This window comes from Saccostrea echinata, unplaced genomic scaffold (genome assembly GCF_033153115.1).
Source record: "Saccostrea echinata isolate AGI-Se365-2 ecotype Australia unplaced genomic scaffold, CSIRO_AGI_Sech_v1 ptg000030l, whole genome shotgun sequence".
NCBI lineage: Eukaryota > Metazoa > Mollusca > Bivalvia > Ostreida > Ostreidae > Saccostrea > Saccostrea echinata.
Genome location: NW_026889779.1, coordinates 1,207,256 through 1,232,803, shown reverse-complemented (window position 1 = coordinate 1,232,803; position 25,548 = coordinate 1,207,256). Strand labels below are relative to the sequence as shown.

The 25,548-nt window shown below is 33.8% G+C and overlaps 1 protein-coding gene across 1 annotated transcript in view; it reads right to left on the bottom strand.

Annotated features, from left to right (window-relative positions):
- The window catches only part of LOC133196093 (B-cell receptor CD22-like), a 613,523-nt gene that overhangs the window by 419,125 nt on the left and 168,850 nt on the right, over nucleotides 1-25,548 (bottom strand). The gene's annotated exons all lie outside the window — the stretch shown is intronic.

Genomic DNA, 25,548 nt, shown 5'->3' with positions numbered 1-25,548 from the left:
CCCTCAAAAAAATGTCTGATGACCTTTTTTTTTTTTTTTTTTTTTCTTTTTTTGTCAAGGATCTTTTGGTAGTTGATGACCTTTTCTTTTGTTTGTCAGGAAATATATGGTAGTGCCCCCTCAACTGTCAACAGAAAATGTATGGCTGTCCCCCCCCCCCTCCCAACTGAATTTGCTTCCTATGGGCCTGATCAAGGCAATGATACACTCTGCATGATATCAGCGATACCCTTTTGTATGTTTCGGACAAGTTTACACTTTAAATTTATTGCATGATAGTGAGGGAGACATGAAGATTTCTTCGCCCATAAAAACTCAAATTCTCCGAGGGCAACATGAAGATTTCTTCGCCCATGAAAAATCATACTCCCCGAGGGCAACGCCCGAGGAAAATATGATTTTTTCATGGGCGAAGAAATCTCCATGTCTCCCTCACTATTATGCAATAAATTGTTTATAATAACGAATTAAGCATGATTTTCACACCAGTAACATTCAAACACCACCCATTGCATTTTTACACATTTAAATCGACACAATCAATCAACGATAATATGTTCACGGTGTGACCGTTGTGGCGAGTGCATTGTTAATTTAATTTTAAGATTCGCCTCTTCAAACCGCACGAGACATTTGGGACGTCTAGAATGTGACGTCACATGACGTCGTATGTTAGCTGTATTTCCATAAACGAATTTTGAAAAGTGCAAAAATTTTAACAAAGAACGTTTAATCTACTATCTGTATGCAATTCCATCGATTAAGGTGATTTTTGGTGAATTTTTAGTTGTTGTTACCGCGCGAACGAAGTTAGCAGCATTGCTATAAACATTCTAACTCCTCAGTGGTTTAATTGTGACGTCACAGTCGTGAAACACGACGTTTTGTTGCAGGGCAAACATGATGGACACGTGACCTTCTCAGCCAATCCAATTCTATTTTACTAGTGATTTTTCACTTGTAAGCTAGTTTCACAGAGGTATAATAAACGTTTTTTTTTTTTAGACCATACATCGAAATAAATGATCATAATTTCTATAGTCGTAATTTATTAGGTTCAACTCACTGCTTTAAAGGTTCATTGTAAATGTTTTATGCCCGATTTGGATACTGAACAAGGTGTGTTTTTGAAACACTGATGCCCCCATATGGCATCTAATTGCGAAAGTTAAAGCTTCTCAAATGTACGTCAAACTCCATGGTCAAGGTCAAAAGATAAAAGAAATGTTTTTACCCGAAGAAAGGTCTTGAACAGAGAATATACTGTGAAATATATATGAAAGCCAAAGTAGCAACAGTTTAAAAGTTATGACCAAGGTTAATTTCTTTAAAAGGTCAAACCCCAAGGTCAAGGGGTCATAATTGTTTGTACACGAGGGAAGGTCTTAATTGTTACAAGGAATACACATGTGGTATAAAAAAGCCTTAGCACCAACTGTTCAAAAGTTAAAACCAAAGTTAAAGTTTTTCAAAAGTAGGACATACTCAAAGGTCAAGGTAAAATAGTCAAAATTGTTGGTATACAATGACAGGACTTGTCACAAGAAATACACCTATGAAATATGAAAGCCCTAGTTCTAGACATTCAAAAGTTATTGTCAAGGCTAAAGTTGTTTAAAAGTCGGTCAAACTCCAAGGTCAAGGTCAAATGGTCAAACATATTTATACCCAAGGAGGAGACTTATCACAAAGGATACAGAAGTGAAGAATAAAAGCCCTAGCACCAACTGTTCAAAAGTTTTGGCCAAGGTTATACAGTACCGACCAGACACAACCTATCAGAAAGCGAGCCCAGAGCGCACCCCGGGCGAACCCGGAGCGCACCCGTAGCGAACCCAGAGCGGACCCAGAGCGAACGCAGAAAGCGAACCCCAAATTCAGTAGCGGTCCCAGAAAGCGAACGCGCGTTCGGTGTTGCGTAACAGAGCTGTCAATCAGGATTAGCGATTAACTCATCAGCGCGTCCACCAATCACTATGCCGAACAGGTCTGTCAATCAGGATAAGTGATAAAATGCGTTGACCATCAGCGCATCGACCAGTCCACATGCCAGTTTGTAATCTAAACATTGTACAAGCAAAGCGTGTGAATGTACAACGTAAAAATATTATTAATATGATTTTTAAATATGATTTTGCATTTATATATTTTAATTCTCCAGACAACATGCAATATTTACACATCTATTTTCATCATTTTTTATTTTTAAAATCTATTAATACATTATATATTTTTATTATTCAGGTAGCATGTTACATGTATAGTTACATATTTATTTTCTTTATATTTTTAAAATCTATTATTATATAAATATACATTGCGTAAACTTATCAGACAATAAGTACTTTAATTCATAATAGAAAAAAAGAAGATAATAATGGTTATAACAATTGTTACTAAAGAAAAAAGAATTTTAAAAAAACTGGTCTTCGATAAATTATAGAATTTTATTATCTCAAGATACAGTATAAGAACATGTACGTGCTTTAATTATTTTTTATTTATTATTTCAATTTACATGCACGTCTTGATTTATCCATATCAACATCGAAATTATCAATCTAAATAAGTGATCATGAAAAAAATTGAATGTATATTGTACAGTATAAATGTGCATTATGTCAATACGTAAATTGGAGAAAAAACATATCATTTTTTTTAACTACTATGATATATTTTTTTTAAATTTATCTTTTACCAAAATTTAATAAATAATTTGATTTAAATACATGTATATAGGGAAAGATTATTTTGTCAATTCTAATTATCCTACATGTAGGCCTTACATTGTACATGTATGTTTTTGAATTTTTGTAACTACTTGCAAGTCAGTCAAAAAAACCCCGCAAAATTGCTTATCACTTTCCTTCGCGTCGATATATATATAATTATATAGGTTTACATGTTCACGAACTTCTTACTTGTACTGCATGTAATTTTCGAAATACTTTGTATGGATATAAAAAAAAATACTAGACGGGTACGTTTTGTACTTGTGCATGAAAAGTACACGTAATTCCAACATTAGTAAATTGAACTTTGCAAAGATACCTTTATACGAAAACGTACATATTTTTTTTTCATTACATAGGTACCTGTATTTGAACTTTGTAATTGTCATAATTATTTAATTTTAACACTTTAATAATTATAGTTTCAAAGTGAAGCCAAGGTCATCACGTGTCGGTAATCATCCACCTGTTTCGAAGATATTGCGGGTGATAAGAACAATCGCGGTGGGTTTTTTTAATTGACACTTGCTAGCTGGATGTATACTGTCTCCATGGTCACGGTACACCTGAGTTTATACTCCCCCTACATTTGATGCCCCTTAAGTTACATGTACCTCGTCTGGGCACGTTATCAATAAGAAATTCAATTATTATTCGTTTTTTTTTTTTTTTTTTTTTTTTTTGATTTTTGAATTTGGAAACGTCATAGTTCTTTGATATGTTGCATGAAGAGTACATGTTCATGTAATTTGCTGCCACCTGAATGCTGAAAATCAGTAAAATAGCTTTACGAGAGAGAGAGAGAGAGAGAGAGAGAGAGAGACAGAGAGACAGAGAGAGAGAGAGAGACAGAGAGAGAGAGAACACTGTATATTATTTCAAATTAAAATCGCTACAACCGGCCCATAGAAAACAATTCGAGTACGGAGAGGGGCGGGGGGCTCATCGAAATAAAACAAAAAACAAGAGGCCCATGGGCCTTGAATCGCTCTTCTGATAAACTGTACAACCTATCACTTCTATTTGAAGCCTCGAAGTATCCTGTATATTTACATAAACCCTTGAAATTCCAATTCACACTCTGAGAACCCAAGATGATTCTAAGCCAATTAGTACCTGAGTGTTGGTCATGGTGACCTACTTATCACTTGTCATTCTCTAAGGACCAATCAACTAAGTTTGATGATTCTAAGCCAATTAATACCTAAAATATTTTTTAAAATTATAATCATAAAATTTTATAAGTAGGTCAAAGTGACCTACTTTTCAATTGTTTTACTCCAAGGACCCAAGATGCATCAACTGACAAAGTTTGATGATTCTAAGCCAATTAGTACCTGTAATATTTAATTAAAGCCATAAATTTTCAAAAGTAGGTCGCCGTGACCTACTTTTCAGTTGCTGTACTCCGAGGACCAAAGATACATCGACTGACAAAGTTTGATGATTCTAGCCAATAAGTACCCAAAATATTTAATTACAGCCATAAATTTTCAAAAGTAGGTCACAGTGACCTACTTTTCAGTCAACCTACTCCGAGGACCAAAGATGCATCAACTGACAAATTTTGACGATTCTAAGCCAAATAATTCCTGAAAATATTAAATACAGCCATAAAATTTCAAAAGTAGGTCACCGTGACCTACTTTTCAGTTGTTGTACTCTGAGGACCCAAGACGCATCAACTGACAAAGTTTAATGATTCTTAGCCAATTAGTACCCGAAATATTTGATTAAAGCCATAAATTTTCAAAAGTAGGTCACCGTGACCTACTTTTCAGTTGTTGTACTCCGAGGACCCATGACGCCTAAACTGACAAAGTTTTATGATTCTAAGCCAATTAGTACCCGAAATATTTTATTAAAGCCATAAATTTTCCGAAAGTAGGTCACGGTGACCTACTTTTTAGTCGACCTACTCCGAAGACTCATGACGCATCAACTGACAAAGTTTGATGATTCTAAGCCAATTAGTACCTGAAATATTTAATTAAAGCCATAAATTTTCAAAAGTAGGTCACAGTGACCTACTTTTTAGTCGATCTACTCTGAAGACCCAAGATGCATCAACTGACAAAGTTTGATGATTCTAAGCCAATTAGTACCCGAAATATTCAATTATCGCCATAAATTTTCAAAAGTAGGTCACTGTGACCTACTTTTTAGTCGACCTACTCCGAAGACCCAAGATGCATCAACTGACAAAGTTTGATGATTCTAAGCCAATTAGTACCCGAAATATTTAATTAACGCCATAAATTTTCAAAAGTAGGTCACTGTGACCTACTTTTTAGTCGACCTACTCCGAAGACCCAAGATGCATCAACTGACAAAGTTTGATGATTCTAAGCCAATTAGTACCTGAAATATTTAATTATAGTCATATAAATTGAAAAGTAGGTCACGGTGACCTACTTTTCAGTTGACCTTTTTTGAGGTCCCAAGTTGCATCAACTTACAAAGTTTTATGATCATAGGACTTAAAATGTCCAAATTATGCCTCTAAAACGCTTTGAAATCGAATGCCTGCAAAGTTCAAAAAGTAGGTCACTGTGACCTACTTTTTAATAACTATGTTTTATGGCCCCAAGATGCATCATCTTACAAGATTTAATGATTCTAAGCCTCCCCGTATTCGAATTATTGACCTTAATTGTTTTAAAAAAGATTAGCCATAAAATTCAAAAAGTAGGTCAAGGTGACCTACTTTTTAGTTGACGTACTTTGAGGACCCAAGATGCATCAACTGACAAAGTTTGATGATCATAGGCCTTAAATTGTTCAAAATATGCCTCTAAATCATTTTGAAAAAGAATGGCCGCAAAATTTAAAAAGTAGGTCACGTGACCTACTTTTGAGTCAACATGATATGAGGTCCTTAGATGCACCAACTGACAAGATTTGATGATCCTAGTCCTTATAGTAAGCAAAATATCAACATTTTAATAAAATGTAATTTTTGGTCAACTTTGAAGTGACCTTGAGACCACGCCCTTTGCCCCAGGGTAAATCCCCGTGCAAATTTTAATCTACAACATATCCTCATCCTTTTGTGTAAGTTTGGTGATAATCTGCCCAGTGGTTCTTGAGAAGAAGATTTTTTAGCAACCAGTACTTTTGTTTCTATTTTCCTAATTATCTCCCCTTGTTAAAGGGTCACAACCCCAGTTTTAGTATAAAAGGGAGCCCTTGGGCCAAGGATACCCTGTGACAAATTTGACAATAATTGGCCAAGGGGTTCTTGAGTTATGGCCCATATTCTAAAAAGTTTACGCACACCACACAAATGGCCATAGCATTAGCTCTTTGAGCCTTTGGCTCAGAAGAGCTAACAAAAACAAAAAAACAAAGAAACAAACAAATAAACATAGGGCGTTATTATCTTAATTTCATCTACTTAATCATGCGAGTTTACAGTTATTGAATTCTTGTTTTGTTTGTTTTCTTTCTTGTTTTTATTTATTTTTAAACATTTAGAATTTCGTTTGTTAACATGCCGCTCCAGTATGTACATGTATGTAGTGGGGCGGGGGGAGGGGGGGGGGTTATGAACCAGTAAGGAACACAAACTATTCAAATGATCATTTACATGTATTTGAAAACAACTTTTAAAAAATAATATATTCTTATCGGACTTTTGCGAGAAGCGCTGACTTTTGCAATCGACGGCTTACTTTGACATTTAAACCTGTGTTATGTACAGAGCTACAGAATTGATAATAGATAAGAAAGCATTATTAGTGGTTATAGGTAAGGCGTTAGGCGTGCTTGCACGATCTACCTGTATACAATCAACACAAGAGATGATGGGAGGCAGAATAACATTACTTAAAATATGTTATACGTGAGGGGTGGTATCTTCTTTCAATCTCATTTGCTAAAGAAATTAAATAAGGAAGAAAAGAAAACATTTCGAAAGGAAAACTTGACAGGAGTTGATCAAGGTGGAAAGGGAGGTGGTTGAGGATAGGGCGGTTGCAGTTCCCTTCCTAGACAACGTAATGTGTGCTTCGAAACTGCCCATTATTACCTTTTAATTTATTGTTCAGCTAAATATTTATATCGCAAAAGAGCTCCCGTAGATTGCCCTAGCGTAAAAGTAAGCCGTCGACTGTAAAAGTCAGCGCTTCTCGCAAAAGTCCACTAGTGGACCATTTATTAGTTTTTGTTTGTTTGTTTGTTTTGGTTTTTTGACTGTTGTTGTTGTTTTTTTTTTGTTTTTTGTTTTTTTTATATAAGTCTTCCGTTAAACTCGCCTTATAAAACAATGATTTATAGCATGGAAGTAAATTATAAATGATCTGTAAAACGAAACTCAAGTTACACTGTATCAGAATTTTTAGTGATTATCACGACCTACATATACATGTAATTTACGCCAACCTAGCTTAAATGTAAACTGCTAAACATGAAAACTTAGCATTTTACGTGTACAGTATGTCTCAGCTATTTCATAGATAAGATCATAATTCAGTTGTTTGTCTTTCAAACATTTAAATTACGATTTAGCAATTGCAATTACAATTGGAAGTTACAACTTATTTTAAAACGCATGAATAATGTAAACAAATGAATTTGAAAGCTTTTTTTTAATTAAGATACTCTTATCAATTTCACTCCATCCGATATATCGAAAATAGATTTAACACCTTTTCTTCTTTTTCTTTCGAGATATACTTAGCTTGAAAGTTAAGAAAAATAAAAGTGATAATTCTACGTCGAATGTACGGAGAAACTCTTGAAAATTTATTAAGGTTCTCCATATTGTCACTTACATGTACATGTTTCCATCGCCATAAGAACAGTAATGATCGATTTCACTACTGTATTTGGAATATACAAGGGGCGGGGCTTACTGGCGGCAAGATTAAAGCATGAGTGCGTAAAGCGAACCCGGAAAGCGAACGCCGGGTTCGCTCTAGCGGACCCAGAACTGACCCCGAGCGAACGCAGAGCAAACCCGAAGCGCACCCAGAGCGGTCCCAAATTTCCTGAAAGCGGACCCGCAGCGGACCCCGAGCGAACCCAGGAAGCGAACCCGGGGTGCGCTTTGGGTTCGCTCTGGTGTTAGGTTGTGTCCGGTCGGTACTGTAGTTTGGTATAATTTTGCAAAAGAGGATCAAACTCCAAGTTAAAGGTCAAGAGGTCAAATATGTTGGTACCTGAAGAACGTCATTGTTACAAGGAATACACATTAGAAATATGAAAGCAATAGTTCCAACCAATCAAATTTTATGGGCAAAGTTAAAGTTTTTGCGGACAAAGAGGCTAACACAGGCTAACAGACAAGTAGACCATCGGACAGGACAAAAACTGTGTATGCCCCCGGATCTTCGTTTACAGCAGCATAAAAAAAATGTCGGCGTCTTTGGGTTTTCGCACTGGCCTTAAATCTGAAAATCCAAAGGTTTACAAGGTGAATTACGATACGCTTTCACATCATGATCTATAACGCAGAACATATTGTCTGTAAAGAGAAATATTTAATTCAGTATTTAATTAGCTATGCATAATTGTCTACTAGAATGTTGTGTTCATAAGGAAATAAAAAAAAAATATTTGTTTTATATTTTTCGATGTAGAGATATACAGAAAATGTTCTCCAATCTTAAGTCCTATCTCAATACACATTTTCAAAAAATAAAAAAAATGTGTGTGTTGGAGGGGGGGGGGGGGTCATTACATTTTTGCTGGGATTTGCCTATGTATGACCGTAGAGGAACAAAGAGTGGGGAGGGGACAAGCAGCAACTAAATCAAAATTTACATATTAAAACTACAGCAAAACACTATTTTCAGAAAAGTCTGCTCCCCCCCACCCCCCCGGTATAATCCGTACAACGGACCTGTGAAAAAAAAAAGCCGATCCTACATTCAGTCCCAGGGCACCAGGAAAGAGTGACAAAAAGAGAATATCAGTTTATTTCAGTCTATAAGTCTAATCAAAATATCTTTTCCTCAAGAGTCTTTTTTTTTTAGTTCATCCCAGTGATCGTGTGATTCATTTCATTTATTTTAGGTTCTGTACTGGACTTGGAAAATGAGGACATCTTTAGGTTCCTGAGCTGGCCTTGAAGCCCGCAGAACAGATTTTATGCTTTACGATAAATTCAAATGATAAATTCAAGTTATATGTAATTCGGTATTACTTTTGTGTTGATTCTTTTTATGTTGATATCATCAAGAAACATGAAAAATCATTTTTTGAACTATACATAGTGAGGCATTTTTTGTGTGGAACGATTATTTTGGGGTTTTCACGATTTTTTCACATGGTACACATGATGAGTAAGTGCAATAAATATAATTTGTGGAAAAAATGTCCAACAAGCCCCGGGGTTGAATATCGGGGGGGGGGGGGGTCTGTCCACAAGTACCTTTTGTCAAGCCCGTAGAAAGCAATTTCAGTTTTTTTGGAGGGAGGGGGGCAAATAGAAATTTCCACAGGTACTTGTACTCGATTTTTTCCTATGGTACACATGATGAATAAGTGAAATAAATATAATTTGTGGAAAAAAATGTCCAACAAACATCGGGGTTGAATTTGGGGGGGGGGGGGGATCCTGTCCACAAGTACCTGTGGAAATTTCTTGATACATAAACAGAATTTAAAAGCATGTTTAAGACATCAATTGAAGGGGAGAGGGCACGGCCGTAATTAAAAGTTATATAGAGACTAGGAAGGAATGAACTGTCATTAAATTTTGGTTAAGAACTATTACCTAAACTCTTCACTTTCACATTTTCAACTACAGATTCTTGTTTTTAAAAAGCTACACATGTACATTGATATGTATCTATTAGATGCATAAATTATGTTATTAATCATTTTATCTTAAAGGAAAAGTAAAAATCTCAATCAAACTTGTTCCGCATATTATGCTCTCTGATTCATTACTCAACAGATGCTTCATATACATAGACTGCAGACTGCAGGTGTGATAAATTCACAGCATGCAGCTCCAGCCTTAATTCCAACTTTGTTCCAAAATATTATTATTCAACGCGAAAAATAAGAATTAGCCGATAGAATATTTTGAATCACTTCGGAAATGCTGCCGTAACACCAGACTGAGTTCACAATATCGAGTGATTTTGATTGACAGGTGTAGCGCCGTTGTGCATGGATTTCGTGTAACTGCAGATTGTGGTTGAAAATAATAAACAAACAGATCTAAAGAAAAGATATTGTATACTGTACATATATTTGTTAAGAACCAGTTCATTCATGAAACGAATTTAGTCGTATTATGTGGGCCCATGTTAGATCATTTAGGGTATTCCGAATCACCCCGCATATCGCGACTCTCGGTAATTTACCTTACCGCTGTACCTCGCACGACACATGCACAGGTGTGACAACCAAACAGTCATTATTAGTAAGGTCTATACTTATTGCATACAACAAATAAAGAGATAAACATAATGCGTTAACTAAAAGAATTAATTATTTTAATTCATTAACTTCCTACCCTTTTCGAAGAAAATGCCCGTGTAGAAACGTTGCATGGTATTTCTCATCGATGTCGTGGCGTTGTTGGTGGATGAAACATGGCATATAAGGTATCGATAGAACGGCAATTTTATAAGCTTTTGTGAGTATTATTTGTTTTTTTATAACACCTCAAAAATATACTAGTTATGGCCGCATTTGTAGCCCCCTATAGTTTCGAACCACGTGTGTACATGCCCCTAGCCAAATAAATTGCACACGCTACATGTATACTTGTTATATGTCAGATTATTATTTTTTTTATAACATTGTTTTTCTTAAATGCAAGGGGTATGAAAGTAATGATTTGACAAAGCAAGAGCTATAATAAGACTATCCCGGGTCCCGGTATACACTTGATCAGTGTTGATCAATGTTGATATGTACGAGTACACGTATGCAGTGATATACGTCATTCTTGATAATCATGAAATCTAAACATGAGTTGGTTTAATTCCTTTTCACAATTTTTTTTATCATCATTATATCATTATTTGGTAGCCTACTCGTAGAATTATGACAGTTCAATGTTAATTATTTGCATTAAAAAAATCACATAGGTAAAAAAAAAAATTACATAATTATCATGATTATATTTACAGGACAACAATTTACAATCAGGTAATTTCAGAAAGTAAATATTCTGTTGGTATTTGCTTTTCTGCATGATCCGCCTCTGAGAACGCTGTTTTATAGTGTTGTCTACAGAAGGGGGGGGGGGGGCTTTAATAACTTAATAAAAAAACCAACAACATTCAACAAGAAAATAATTCTTTTTATTTTTTGATACTTTTGGTAAACAATACCAACTAATTCATTAATTATAATGTTGTTATCTGACTGTTTTTAGCCATTTACCAGGTGATTCGAAATACCCGGAAGTGACCTGCAATACACTAAAAAGGTGATGTAAATATAACCCCTGTCAAGGCCGCTGTATCGTAGATAGACTCGCCGTGTAATGTAGATTTGATTTTTCATTGAATTGGCTTTCCTTTAATACCAACCAACCATTTATAAACTTGTTAATAAAATCGTTTACCGTCAAAATGTAAAAAGTGATTCGGAATACTCTAAATGTACTCGTTATAAAAACAACTCATTATCAACTCAGTGGACCGATAATTTACTTCAAAATAAGCTATAGATCAATAAAATTGATTTCAGATTAACCAATATTTTGTTGCAAAGATAATGTAAAACAGAGACCGGGGATTTTGTATTTCTCTGTATTTTAAACACTCGATATGCGTACATTTGGGGCGCTCTTGCATATACATGTACACTTGTACATTCGAATTCATGATCGTGCTTATAAAAAGAGCATGTTCTGTACTTGCATGCATGTATGTATGTATGTATGTATGTATCCGTAAAACTTTTCGATTTTCCCGAGAATTCATCCTCACAATGTCAATTAAGGTTCCGAAATCACATGTGAGGATGCCGAGAATTGAAAAAGTCACCTCCACTTACAATTATCATGCATGTGTACATGCAGTTTAAAACACGAGACAGAAAAATAAATTGTTGCAAACTTAATGGTTAAGTCGGCAATTAAAATGCGTAAAACTTGAAATGAATAAATGCACGGGCGGTAAGGATTGATAAAAATAAGCGTGAGATAGAGTAAAATAAAATAATATGTAAGATTCGAAATGATTTCAAACCCAATTTTCCATTAATCGCTATGAGTACACAATGTATTTTAATACCGATATGACCCCGGCTCTCTGCGGCCACGTGTGCACGAAGACTGGGTTACAAAGCGACAGAGCAGAATGTAAACTGTGCTGTAAGAAGGTGTGAATTATTGTATGTTTAAAAGTATTATTTGATGTATATACATGTAGTTTAATATTTAATGAAAAATTAAATGAAGAAACAATTAAGAGACTGATAGTAAAAATTATACTTTACACAAGTATTAATACTTAATACTTCCATCACTAATTGCAATTATTTGCCTTAGCACCTTTTCAATTACAATTGAAATAGAATACAATTACACGGGACAGAGAAATAAATTGTTTGTTTTTTTAAATCGTATTTCTGTGTCGACAGTGAACAGGCCGGTAAAAGCGATTAAAATTCGAAATGATTTTATGCACTAGTGTTTGAAATTAAGATTAAATCAAAGATGAGATTAAGTTATCTTAAAGATTCAATATAAATTTAAACAAGAGGCCCAAGGGCCACATCGCTCACCTGAGCACTGTGGCTAGGAAAAAAGGAAAAATCAGTTTAGTATTGAAAAGCTTAAATGCATAAGTGGTCCCAACCTACCCTAAAAATGGAGTGGGGGGGGGGGGGGGGTGGTCGTCATGATTTGAACAAACTTGAATCTACACTATCTGAGGATGCTTCCGTATAAATATGACAAACCGTGGCTTTGCTGTTCTTGAGATTTTTAAAGATTTTTCCTATATATTCCTATGTAAAACTTTGATCGTCCATTGTGGCCCCATCCTACCCCCTGGGGTCATAATTTGAACAAACTTGAATCTACACCACCTGAGGATGCTTCCACATAAATATGACCAATCATAGCTTTGCTGTTCTTGAGAAGAAGATTTTTGAAGATTTTTCCTATGTACACCTATGTTAAACATTGATCGTCCAATGTGGCCCCACCCTACCCCCGGGGGTCATGATTTGTACAAACTTGAATCTACACCACCTGAGGATGCTTCCAAATAAATATGACCAATCATAGCTTTGCTATTCTTGAGAAGAAGATTTTTGAAGATTTTTCCTATATATTCCTATGTAAAACTTTGATCGTCCAATGTGGCCCCACCCTACCCCCGGGGGTCATGATTTGTACAAACTTGAATCTACACCACCTGAGGATGCTTTCAAATAAATATGACCAATCATAGCTTTGCTGTTCTTGAGAAGAAGATTTTTAAAGATTTTTCCTATATATTCCTATGTAAAACTTTGATCGTCCATTGTGGCCCCACCCTATCCCCGGGGGTCATGATTTGAACAAACTTGAATCTACACTACCTGACAATAATTCCACATGAGTTTCATCTTTCCTGGCCCACTGGTTCTTGAGAAGAAGATTTTTCAATAATGCCATTAATTTTTTGCTATTTCGTAATTATCTCCCCTTGGAGGAGGGCGTGGCCCTTCATTTGAACAAACTTGAAACCCCTTCACCCAAGGATACTTTGTGCCAAGTTTGATTGAAATTGGCCCAGTAGTTCTGGAGAAGAAGATGAAAATGTGAAAAGTTTACGACAACAACGACGCCGACGACGCCAACGCCGACGACAGACAACGGACAAATTTTGATCAGAAAAGCTCACTTGAGCCTTCAGCTCAGGTGAGCTAAAAACACAATGTTTCATTAGTTGTTGTTTCTACACGATGGATTTAAAACGTGATCACAGTCTTCACAGATATTTGTTTTGTTTACATGGTTTATGACCGCAGGTGGCTGGTCGATGATGACCTCGGCAACGTGGGATCGCGGGTTGTGTTACATAACTAAAAACATTTAGGTGAACATGGAAAAATGCGTACTGTTAATGATCATTAATTATTCGATGCTTAAAGTTTAATATTACTTATATAGTTATATAGATACATTTAATTCCTTCCTTTATTTGAAGATGTGTTCCCTTTAAATCTAAATTAAAAAAGAAAAGAAAGTTGTAAAGAATAATTTATGAGTGAACCACAGAACACGTTTAAAACCTTATTTAGAAGAAAATTAGCATTAAATACAGTAGGGTATATAATTTATTGCAAGTTTGTTGAAGTTATACACATGAAGAGTTCCGATTTACTTGCCGAATGAAAACGCTTACCTGTTTACGGGACCTGCTTTTTACCTACATATTACGACATATTACGCAATACTCGAACAAAACAACATTTGTATGAGATCAATAAGATGTTAAAGAACAACTTTAATTCCAAAAGCCATATCGAAATATTTACCGTTTTTGAGTTATAAAGCGAAAACTTTCAAGGGCTCTAGATCCCTAATTTTAGGGGCCAGCCCCTTTTAAATGATATCAAATGAAAGCTCTTGCTATTATGCACAACTTTTATTCTACATGTTTTAACAAAATATTTTTAGTTTTAAAGATATAAAGGAAAATATGTCAAAATTTTTGCTCTTTTCCGCGTTCTAACTTTTGACCCCTCTCTAGCGCCATTTTTAATGCAAAAATCAAAAAACAAAAACCGATGTGCACAACTTCAATGCTTCTTCTTTTCAATTTCAAAGGGTTTTGTGCTCCAATTATTACAGTCTCAGAGCCTTTGTCTGGAAACCAGAGGCATAAAAATTTCAATCAAAGGGGAATAACTCGTGAACAGAAGGTAATTTCCGAATTGTATTACAGTATTCTGAAAGTGTTTTGCAAAGTCTAAAAGCTCTGAAAATTTGAACAAAATCCGTTCAGAAATGAGGAAGATATGAAGCTTCAAAGTTGGTGTCTAGGAAAAAAAAAAGAATAATAAGAATAATCTTAACCATCAGAATCAGTAGAAGGTCTTCCGTTGGAAACGGAAGACCTTAACAAGAACAATCAACAAGAAAATAATTCTTTTTATTTTTTAATACTTTTGGTAAACAATACCAACTAATTCGTTGTTATCTGACTGTTTTAGCCATTTACCTGGTGATACGAAATACCCGGAAGTGACCTGCAATACACTCAAAAGGTGATGCAAATTTAACCCCTGTCAAGGCCGCTGTATCGTAGATAGACTCGCCGTGAAATGTAGATCTGATTTTTTTTTTATAGAATTGGCTTTCCTTTAATACCAACCATTTATAAACTTGTTAATAAAATCAATAAAATCAATAAAAAGTGATTCGGAATACCCTAAATGTATACGTCATAAAAACAACTCATCAACTCAGCGGACCGATAATATATATATATATATATATATATATATATATATATATATATATATATATATATATATATATATATATATATATATATGTATATATAAATGCTGTTTTACTATATTATTGATAGAACCCCAATTTCACAACAAAAAATCTGACCCAGGGGCTATGAATTTCACAATTTCAGAAAAAGGCACTCAGACGGTTTACTCAGTATCCAGTTTAGTATTTCCTACTAAATGCCCATGTAAAGATTTTCAAAGACTGTTGAAGTCTGTTGTAATGCATTTTTAATCTATTATAACCAATTAATCCCTACCCTAGAGCCTAAACCATTGACCCTAGGGTTTCAAATTCTGGCAAAAGGTTGAACTGTGTGCATTATTTCCCTCTAATAAAATCGCATTATTCATGGCTTCAAAAGTTCGCGCTGGAGTCAAATAGGTGATATACTTTAAGTGTATAACGCCTTTTAAAAAATTTTCTATATGAAGACATCTAACTTGATGGTTTTGGTTTAACCCCTCAGGCGGTATGGAGAAAAAAATGCCCATAAATTTTCTATACGAAATTTGATTGAAAATTGTTCAGCAGTTTCATCAGAAGAAACTGAAACGTTGAAAATCAACTCAGCAGACAATTAATGATTCATATTAAACAGACAAAAATGTAAAGTAATGAGCCTTCTTTCAAAAGTGACTCGGGTGACCTATTTAAACAAAGAGGTAGTTAAGTAAAAGTCTTTCTTCAGAATAGCTGGCTTTAGCATCTTGGATTCAGATGATCGAGCTCTACAGAGACAAACTTTTCATTTTTTTATATCTATCAACAAATAATGATTTTATGATTGATTGTTCCTACCTTTGATGCAAATCCTTCCTTCCTTCTGCAATTAAAAAAATTGTACAAGTAAAATTATCTAAACATGATATATTTCACTTACAATATCGAAAGTACATACATTAGGGGTATTTGAAGAATTCTACAGCATGTTGACCATGCTGTGGAATACTCTTTATAAAGAAGCGCGTATCTTGTTCTTTCATATGTAAATGTAAATGGATTGGCTTGCATATATGTGATCATATTGATTTAGTATTTCATATTCAATCAAAATAACGTATTTTGTTTATTAACTCTCTGCACTGGTGCAATTTGGTGACAAAATCTGTTTGAAGGTTTATTTAGTTTTATAATGATCGGCAAAATAACCTTTCCGCACAGATCATCATGAACGGACCAATCAAATTCTAATAAAGAGTAAAAAGATCCACTAAACTGATATATATGGAGTAATATGGACCATTACCCAGATGCAAGTGTTGTATTTAAGGTAAAGACGGATAGCAATCACGTGATAGATAGAATTTGCATATTAGCACGCGCTGTTTTTCCGGATTCCTCAAAAAATATTCATAATCCTCATTTACACAATATTGTCCTTTGCCAAGCTCCAGACAGCTCAGTATTACGTTACGCTACAACTCCATATCATCGCTGCCATAGGCTTTTTGATATGACCCCGTTGAACCGTGTTGACTGCGTGACGTCACAGTTAAATCAGCGCGGTAAAATTTACAACTTTACTACAAAGGAACTCCGTAGATCTAATAACTTTTTTTAAAATATGAATATTCGTAACTCTTTTGCTATTGATAGATGAAAATATTTAGCAAATCTCCTGATGTAAATCTTATCCAAACTTTATACATAAATATTTAATTTTACATGTTTATACGCACGAGATGATTTTTTCAAAACAAGTTGAGTTATTTATGTGCTTATTAAAAAAAATTTAATTTGCATTTGAATTGAATTTTTAATTCATAAAAAAAACATCAGGTCTATCATTAACCACAATAAACATGGTAGCTTTTGTTGAATCAGTAAGAATTTTAAAAAAAATTAAAAAGTTAAAAATTACACTTAATTGTACTTTGAAGGCGAAAAAAAATATTCATAAGATTATATTTTATGCATCAGCATCAGTTTGATTACACTATCTTGAATAGTGTGTTTAAAATTGAACTAAACACTAATTAAGGAAAAGTGAGGTCAAGATCAAAAGTAAGGTCAATGTCAAAAATGTTGATGTAGTTGAATGGCCCTCTTCAATATCTATCAGCATATGAAGTTTGATAAAAATATCTTGAATAGTTTCTATGAAACTGAACTTTGAACTGAGCTAAACGCAAAGCGCGAGGGAAGGACAGAAGGACGGAAGGACAGAAGACGGACATGACAAACTCTATATGCCCCGGTCATATTCATGGCTGGGCATAAAAACTAATTTCCTTGTTTTCAAACAAAGAATAGCTGGAATAAAACAATCTTAACCTTCTAAAATCGATGTTTATACACATGGTTCAAAAGATAAAAATAAAGTAGCATCAGCTGCCGTTGCTCAAAATAGTATTTTCTCTACACGGCTTTCAAATGAAACTACAATTTTTACCACAGAAGCATAAACCATACAACTTGCATTTGATATAAAAAGATCTAGTGAAAACTTTTTTACAATATTGATTGACAAGAGATAATACATGCAGCAGAACAAATTTTCAGTTCCCGGCACGCAAAGCTCGTGATCGTTGTTATAAATGACCTTGATCACAGTAGTAAGAAGAGTGTTGGAAGTGTAAAGAAGATTCCAATGTATTTTTTAGGGGTGCATCGGGCGCACCCCGGAATAAAGCAATAATATTCTTTAAAAGAAAATTATCTTTAAAAACTTGTTAACAACAAAAACTCTCAGTTTGTGTTTTCGTTTGAACACCCCCCCCCCCCGGAAATATTTAACCCTCTATTCGCCGTTGCATGTGAATTATAATTAATTTATGCATAAGAAGACTATGAATGGCTCATTGTTTCAAAATTATTTATGTCACAATCTTTCGTTCTTATGTTCGTTTATAAAGAAAAAAAATAGTTTTGATTCCCGGTCTAGAATTCCCATACTTCACATTTATATCAACGTACTAATTTTTGTATTTTATTTTTCACGCCTGCCTTATCTATCTATTATTTTGTATTAATCATTCATGTGTTCTTGTAATCTCTAGATACCATAATTGTAAAATGGTGAAGAGATTCAAATAAATGAATGAAAAGGACAAAACCGGATTCCTGATGAATTTTCTTTTAACAAAATGTTCAGTATTGCTCAATTTATAAAAATGTATTGAATCAAATACCTTAAAATTGACGTGCATATAATTAATTACTTTGAACACATTTTCTGTCCATCTTTATTGAAATAAAAAAGAAAGAAAACAAACAAATATGTAATACATTATCGATTAATTTTATTTTGTTGTTTCCGTAATTTTTTTTCTATCTTAAAATACCACCAGTATGATATATCCGAATAATATTAATTACAAACAGCACAGAATGACATGTTGATCCATCGATAGCCATATTTAAAATAAAATGACTTCCGAATGAATCGTACACGTTTCTCACACGATTCTTGCACGAAAGTCGCACGTTTCTCACACGGTTCTTACACGAAAGTCGCACGTTTCTCACACGCTTCTCGCACGCTCGGTACACGGTTTGCACGAAACGCTTTGGAGCTTACACGAAACGCTGCACGGTTTACACGAAACGCTACACGGTTTGCACGGAACGCTGAACGGTTTACACGAAACGCTACACGGTTTGCACGAAACGAAAAGCGCACGAAAGTCACACGCTTTTTTGGGGTAGTAGCACGTTTCAGGGTCTGTAGTTATTTTTGTTTTTTTCTTTCTCAAAGACATTTATTTTTTTCATTTTTAAATGTTCGGTTTTCTGGTCTCTGTCAAGATATTTGAAAATTTGCTCGAAAATGAGAAATTTTAAGCATTTTTAAATTTAATAAAGAGATGAAAACAGAGGTGAATATGTTCAATCTGGAGACACAGATTATTTATTTATTTATTTATTTATTTATTTATTTATTTATTTATTTATTCATTCATTCATTTATTTGAACGTAATATAGGCATTTAAGATTCTTCGAGAATATCTCTTATACATCTACATGTATACACAATACATACATGTGCAACCGGCAGATTGGGGGCTGATTAAAAATTAGTGCATGGTCAGAATCCCCAGTGTCAGAGCGAAGGTACACACGTGTTTATGTTATTTTGATGTTGGTCTCTTAAAATTTCATGACAAGAAACATTTTTATACAATAAGTTTTAAAATCTCTTAATTTAATTTTATGGAATGTGAAATAGGAAATGAGACCTAATATAATATGTTTACTTAGTAAAGTACATGACTGTATATGATCAAATTGATCGATTTTAATCTTGTGTGGTCAAAAATTGCATGGATTAAATTGATCAAAAATCGAAGATCAATCTCTGATTTGGCTGTATTGTGTACAAGTCTTCTGCCCCACGGTAGAACGGGGTACAACTTGTATATTCGATGTAAATTGTAGTGGTCAGCGTAACAATGGGCACTAATTACCTATTGTTCCTCGTCTGCGGCCACAGGTGTACATAATAAACAAACTACCTACACTGTACAGTCATGTACTTTCTTCTTTGAGCAGGAAAATCTTTACGGCCGCACGGGAAAAAAATTATCCTGTAATATTCAATTAGTTGACGAATAAAATTGAAAATTGAAAAAAAAACTATTTAGCAAAATAGGACACTGCAGTAATAACTTAAAATAATAAAAAAAAAAAAAAAAAAAGAAATGAAGTTATATACATATTGTACAGACTTAATATTCAATAATAATTTTAATTCACATAAATCTATCTTTGCTCAGTATTTAATTTTATTTGTTAGTTTTATGCACATTTCTTGACATGCTTGAGATAAATTTAAAAGAAAATCCCGGGGAGGGGGCTACGTGTATTTTCAATTCTGAATCTCGGTTAACGATGGTTTGGGGCCCGTGAAACGGAGACGAGAAATTGATACGGAAAATTTGACTTCATCTTAAAATTAAAACATTATGCAAAATGTACATATAAATTTAAAAAAAATAGATGGTTTAGTGAAAGCAATTATTGAAATCATATTAGCATTAACTGTTCACAATTCAGAAACAGGGAATTAAACTCCACATCGCTCAGAATCCGTGAAAAAAATCTTTTATGAATTTTGAATGACAGTAACATGACGTTGTTTATCGCACTCAAGAATAAATGTTATAGTTCTGAATTTGGTATCGTTCATTGATTCTCTAAAATAATTTTATTCATGTATATAAAAAATATGTAATAAGTAACTATAACATGTATGACTTATTAAACATAAAACAAAAGAATCAACCTTGCGCGTAACAGTTTAAAGTTAACAGTATTTCAACCCCACCTCCTTTTTGTGCTACAATAAAGCATAATCAAGTCGGTAAGCGCCCAGCCTGTACTGTTCGTTTATACAAAAGTCTCCGACAAGGAGAAAATGGAATAAAAAACATTATAATGTCTGTACAAAACTATTTCTAATTTTACAAAATTCATGTCGCACGAAGAATGTACTAATAATTGACCCGATTCTCAAAACGAAAGTAGAACTTTTACACGTGGTTGACATGTGTGTAACTGTTCCAGAACAGTAGGCCCGTAGGAAGCAATTTCAGTTGGGGGGGGGGGGTGGCATAGCCAAACATTTTCAGTTGAGGGGGCACTATCAACTACCAAAATTCCTTGAAAAGCAAGCAAAAAAAAAGAAACAAAAAAAAAATAAGTTTATCAGCCGTTTTTATTGAGGGGGCACAAGCATATAGTAGCTAAGTTTTCTATAGTATTCTATATATTAGCAAAATTATTGGGGGGGCCTACCCCCCCCCCCCCCCCCCCCCCGGTTCCTACGGCCATGAACAGCAATTTAGCTAGACGGCATTAATGGACGAAAGTAACTTCAAGTTTTGTTTTATTTTATTTTGTTTTGTTTTTTTTAACTGACTGACCGCGTATAACATGTATAAGCAGTTACTTATTGATCTCCCTCATACTGGCGTATGTCCATAGACCTAACGCAGATTTATGTACTATTAACAAAGAATTAAAGAAAGACGTGTATTTCATTGACTGAAAATCACACTGCATAAGATTTATAGTGTACTGATGGCTTAACAATTAAAATAATAATAATAATAATAAAAAGAAAGATAGAAAGCGTCGATACCACACAATGATATCAAATTTGCATCGAGGACATAATCAGAAAACTAGAGCGCACTGGCTATATGTATATAAAAGAGATTATTCTACAAATTAAAGATGGTTTATTTTCATTATTTAAACCTGTCACATTCTTCAATAAAAGGACATAGTGTATACAACATAAAATCAGATTAGATTTTTTTGTGAGATATATTTAATACTGGCTAAAGTGTCTTCTTAAAATGAGAGTTGTATGTAAATAGAGGGGGAGGGGGGCGGTCTCAACTTATAGAGCTCATACATGTTCAGTTCTCCACACGAAAAAATAAATTGACAATAACAACCATTGACTATATTAAAGATGCCCTCTAAAAGCTTTTGATGACAATACAAATACACGTGGAAAAAATATGAGATGGGATTTTTTTAACCTTTAAAAATAAAAACTTGTTTTAAAAAGTACTTGGGGGAGAAAAATCACTGCAATAACAACACAATTATTATTTTCCGCAGATATTGAAAACTTTGTGAAAGGAGAAATATAAAGGTAAAGAAAAACACAAACATTTATGATCTAATTTTAACATTTTGATGTAAAAATGATTTTAATAAAATCAATACATGAAATATGAAAGCAAATAAAATGTGACTTTTTTCTAAAATAATTTTTTTTCGTTAGAATACTGTAATGAATTTGTTGATAAAATACTTTCTTTAAAACAAATAATCATTTCTTAGGCAATTTTAGTCCCTTCCCAGATTAAAAACAATGACCACAGTAATTATCAGTAAATCTCAGCATCGACAGCACATCAAGAGTATTTATCAGTATTTATCAGACTCCACAGTAAAGACGACAGTAATTATCAGTATTTATCAGAAACAACTAAAATTATCAGCAACGACAGGAATAATAACAGTAATATCATTATTTATCAGCAAGAACAGCACCGTATCAGTAATTATCAAACATTATCAGTAAAATTTGGGATTCTCAGCACTTTCTTCGTCCAGTAGTGACATGAGGTGTTATTATCCCTTCGTAACAAAGTTATAGGGGATAAAGTAACGTGCGTGTATGTGGGTGAATGAATGCGTGCTTATAGATCCGAAATATTTTTTTTTATTTCGGGATCCATGTGCTCTTTCGCGAGGGGATTCCCCACTTTAATTGCACGAGGTACCCTTCTGGGACATCTATATAGATTTTTTTCATATTTTAATATTACAAGTGCTTTATATCTTTTGCTTTTATATCTGAGCTAGAGTAGGAATTTTAAAATGAAATATATAGATAACGAACAGTATTCATGCTCAAAAGTCCATCAAACAACACAAAATAGGAGCAGAGCAAACACGGACCTCCAAACATCAGAGGTGGGATCAGGTGCCATGGAGGAGTAAGCATCCCCTGCCGACCGGTCACACCCGCCGCGTGCTCCTTGTCATGATCGTGAAATAACGGAAAAATCCGTCGACAATTCAGTGTGTAAATAATGGCCTAACAATTTGTATGAAAAATGTCAGTCAGCATTTGACTCAATGATATATTGTATTTGCTGACAAGGTCATTGTATCGACCATAGAACTTACGAAATGATGACTTTAAACGAGACAGCTGATATTCTTGTTTCATCAACTTGTTTGTCAATAATTTACCTCGTTTTAGAAATTGTACATACGTAGAGCATGCTCTTGCGTATCGAATCAACTGAGAGAACTATACCCCGTATGCAGGTGATGAAGGTATATTGCTGCATAAGTAAGGGAAGTTGACGATTGAAAAGTTAAAGTCATCACGATTATCATAAAGCTTGGTTGTTAGATTACCATTAACGTCTTTTTCAAATAAAATATCCAAATAGGAAACAGATGTGTCAGACTCTGTGGTGTCTTTTATCTCAAGCTCACAAGGATATGTCGTATCGACATAAGAATGAAAATAGCCATTGTTAATTGACAATACGTCGTTGATATATCTAAATGTCGAGTTGAAGGCCACAGCAAGTGTCTTCTTCTTTTCACGTACAAGATTTTGGACAAATTCTGCTTCATATGAATACGAAAAAGGTCTGCTAATAACGGGGCGCAATTGGTATCCATGGGAATTCCAATAGATTGTTGGAAGACCTGGTCTCCAAAAACCACATAGATACTGTCAATCAGAAACTCAAGCATCTTTTTAATGTCAACTTCAGAGTACTTGTGTGTACAATCAGAATGCTTTTTAACAAAATAATTTTGCAAATGACCAATGACAAGGTAAGTAAATTTACGAGTTCCATCTTTATTGAAAAAGCAGCTGTCAATGATATCAAAAAGCCTGGACTTTAATTTATCGTGGGGAATGGTTGTGTATAAAGCTGAAAAGTCGTAAGTTTTTAAGCTGTTGATTTTGGTAAAATCTTGTGATTTCAAATTTTCCAAAAGTTCCTTGGAATTTTTAAGTATCCACATCTGATTTACACCACTTCTCGAATATATTGTTGCACAGTACTCTTGAAGATTCTCCTTCAATATTGTTAATATCTTAGTGAGGAGTAAAGAAAGAGGCTTGGTTGAACATTTACTGGAACCTGCTATGTATTTTTGTTTGTAAGGATTTTTATGAAGTTTCGGAATCCAATATAAATATGGTAATTCAAATTCATTATGGTTGTTTGGAATATTACAAATATTCAAAACTGACATATGATTTTGAGGAATTTCTTCCTTAGAAAGGGAACTTTGAGCATAAGTTAGATTACCACTTGTATAATTAAATCCAAGTTCCTCTAAAATACATTTAATACAATGAGCCTTACAAACAAAGATAATGTTGTTACCTGCTTTGTCAGCAGGGACCAGTACGTACTGATCATGTAATCTATCTAATTCTTTTTTCACTTCTGGATTATTGAATACAGAAGGATAGATGGTTCTCATATTGCCCCTCAATCTTTTTATGCGCGATTTTAACATACATCTGATACATTTAATCCATTCTGACAAAGTGTCAAGGTCTTCTTTTTCATGTCTGGCCCATCGCCTGGCGTAGTCCTCTACAGAATCCATAATATTTATGAAATTCCAACGCCAGTTGAAGGATCGGGGTTCCCTATATTTAGGACCTTTTAAAATTAGTGATCTAAGGTCCTCATTATTAACTATATTTGCGTCACCAGTAATAACGTGTCCAGCAGGACTATAGTTATAGGGTGAAGAAGAACATAAACACTATGGAGGATTATGTTTCAGATATTCGATATCCAGGCCCTGTAAAGTTTTCTTGTAATTAAAAAGTTTGGAAGCAATAGTCGATGTATATTTGTAAGAAATACAACTTGAAATATGGTGGAATACAAGACTGGACCCTTTAGTGATTAAGAATATTACTTATATTAACTGCGTCAATTCCTTTGTTGGCATATTGAAGTTTAAGGAGAAAACGGATTGGTTTAGCTGCATTTTCCTCAGTAAAACGTGGGGTTTAAAAAGCCTATGATTTGCAATATCCATAATCACAGATCCGAGCCTATATTCTGGTGTCGAGGAATCAAAAAATTGACTTTCCTTGACCTTTTCAAGAAGACTATTTAAAAGTTTCAAAGGAACAGAGTAAAGTTTGGTGCGAATATGAAAAAAAATACCTTTTGATGTGGAATTCAACAAGTATTAATTTTTCGACTAAATAAAAACCATTCCTATGTCCTGTCCCCCAGGACCCCCACCCCACCCTTTACGAAATTACTAGACTTGCTCTAATGTAATATGAAAATATGCGACTTCCCTCATGAATAATTACATATTAGTTGCTTGGAAGAAAAAACATTCTCAAGTTTATATGAGTCAAAACAACTAAGGTTTTTTTTTTAAAAAGTGTAGTTTTTAAAAGAATGTTTGGAAACTGAATTTGACGCATGTGACGTCATTACGTTTTCAGTAAGTAACGTCGACGTTGTTTTGAAGCGGCCTTACTAAAATGCTCATAAAATACTGATAAAGTGAGATATTTTAAAAATTGATATATATATATATATATATATATATATATATATATATATATATATATATATATATATATATATATATATTTGCATTCAGAAAGAGTCAGGCTATCAAAATTTAACAAAAATTCAATTTGTGAAATTTTGACCTTAAGGACCCTTTTCTCATGACGGCAGATATATATATATATATATATATATATATATATATATATATATATATATATATATATATATATATATATATATACATACATACATACATACATACATATATATATATATATATATATATATATATATATATATATATATATATATATATATATATAC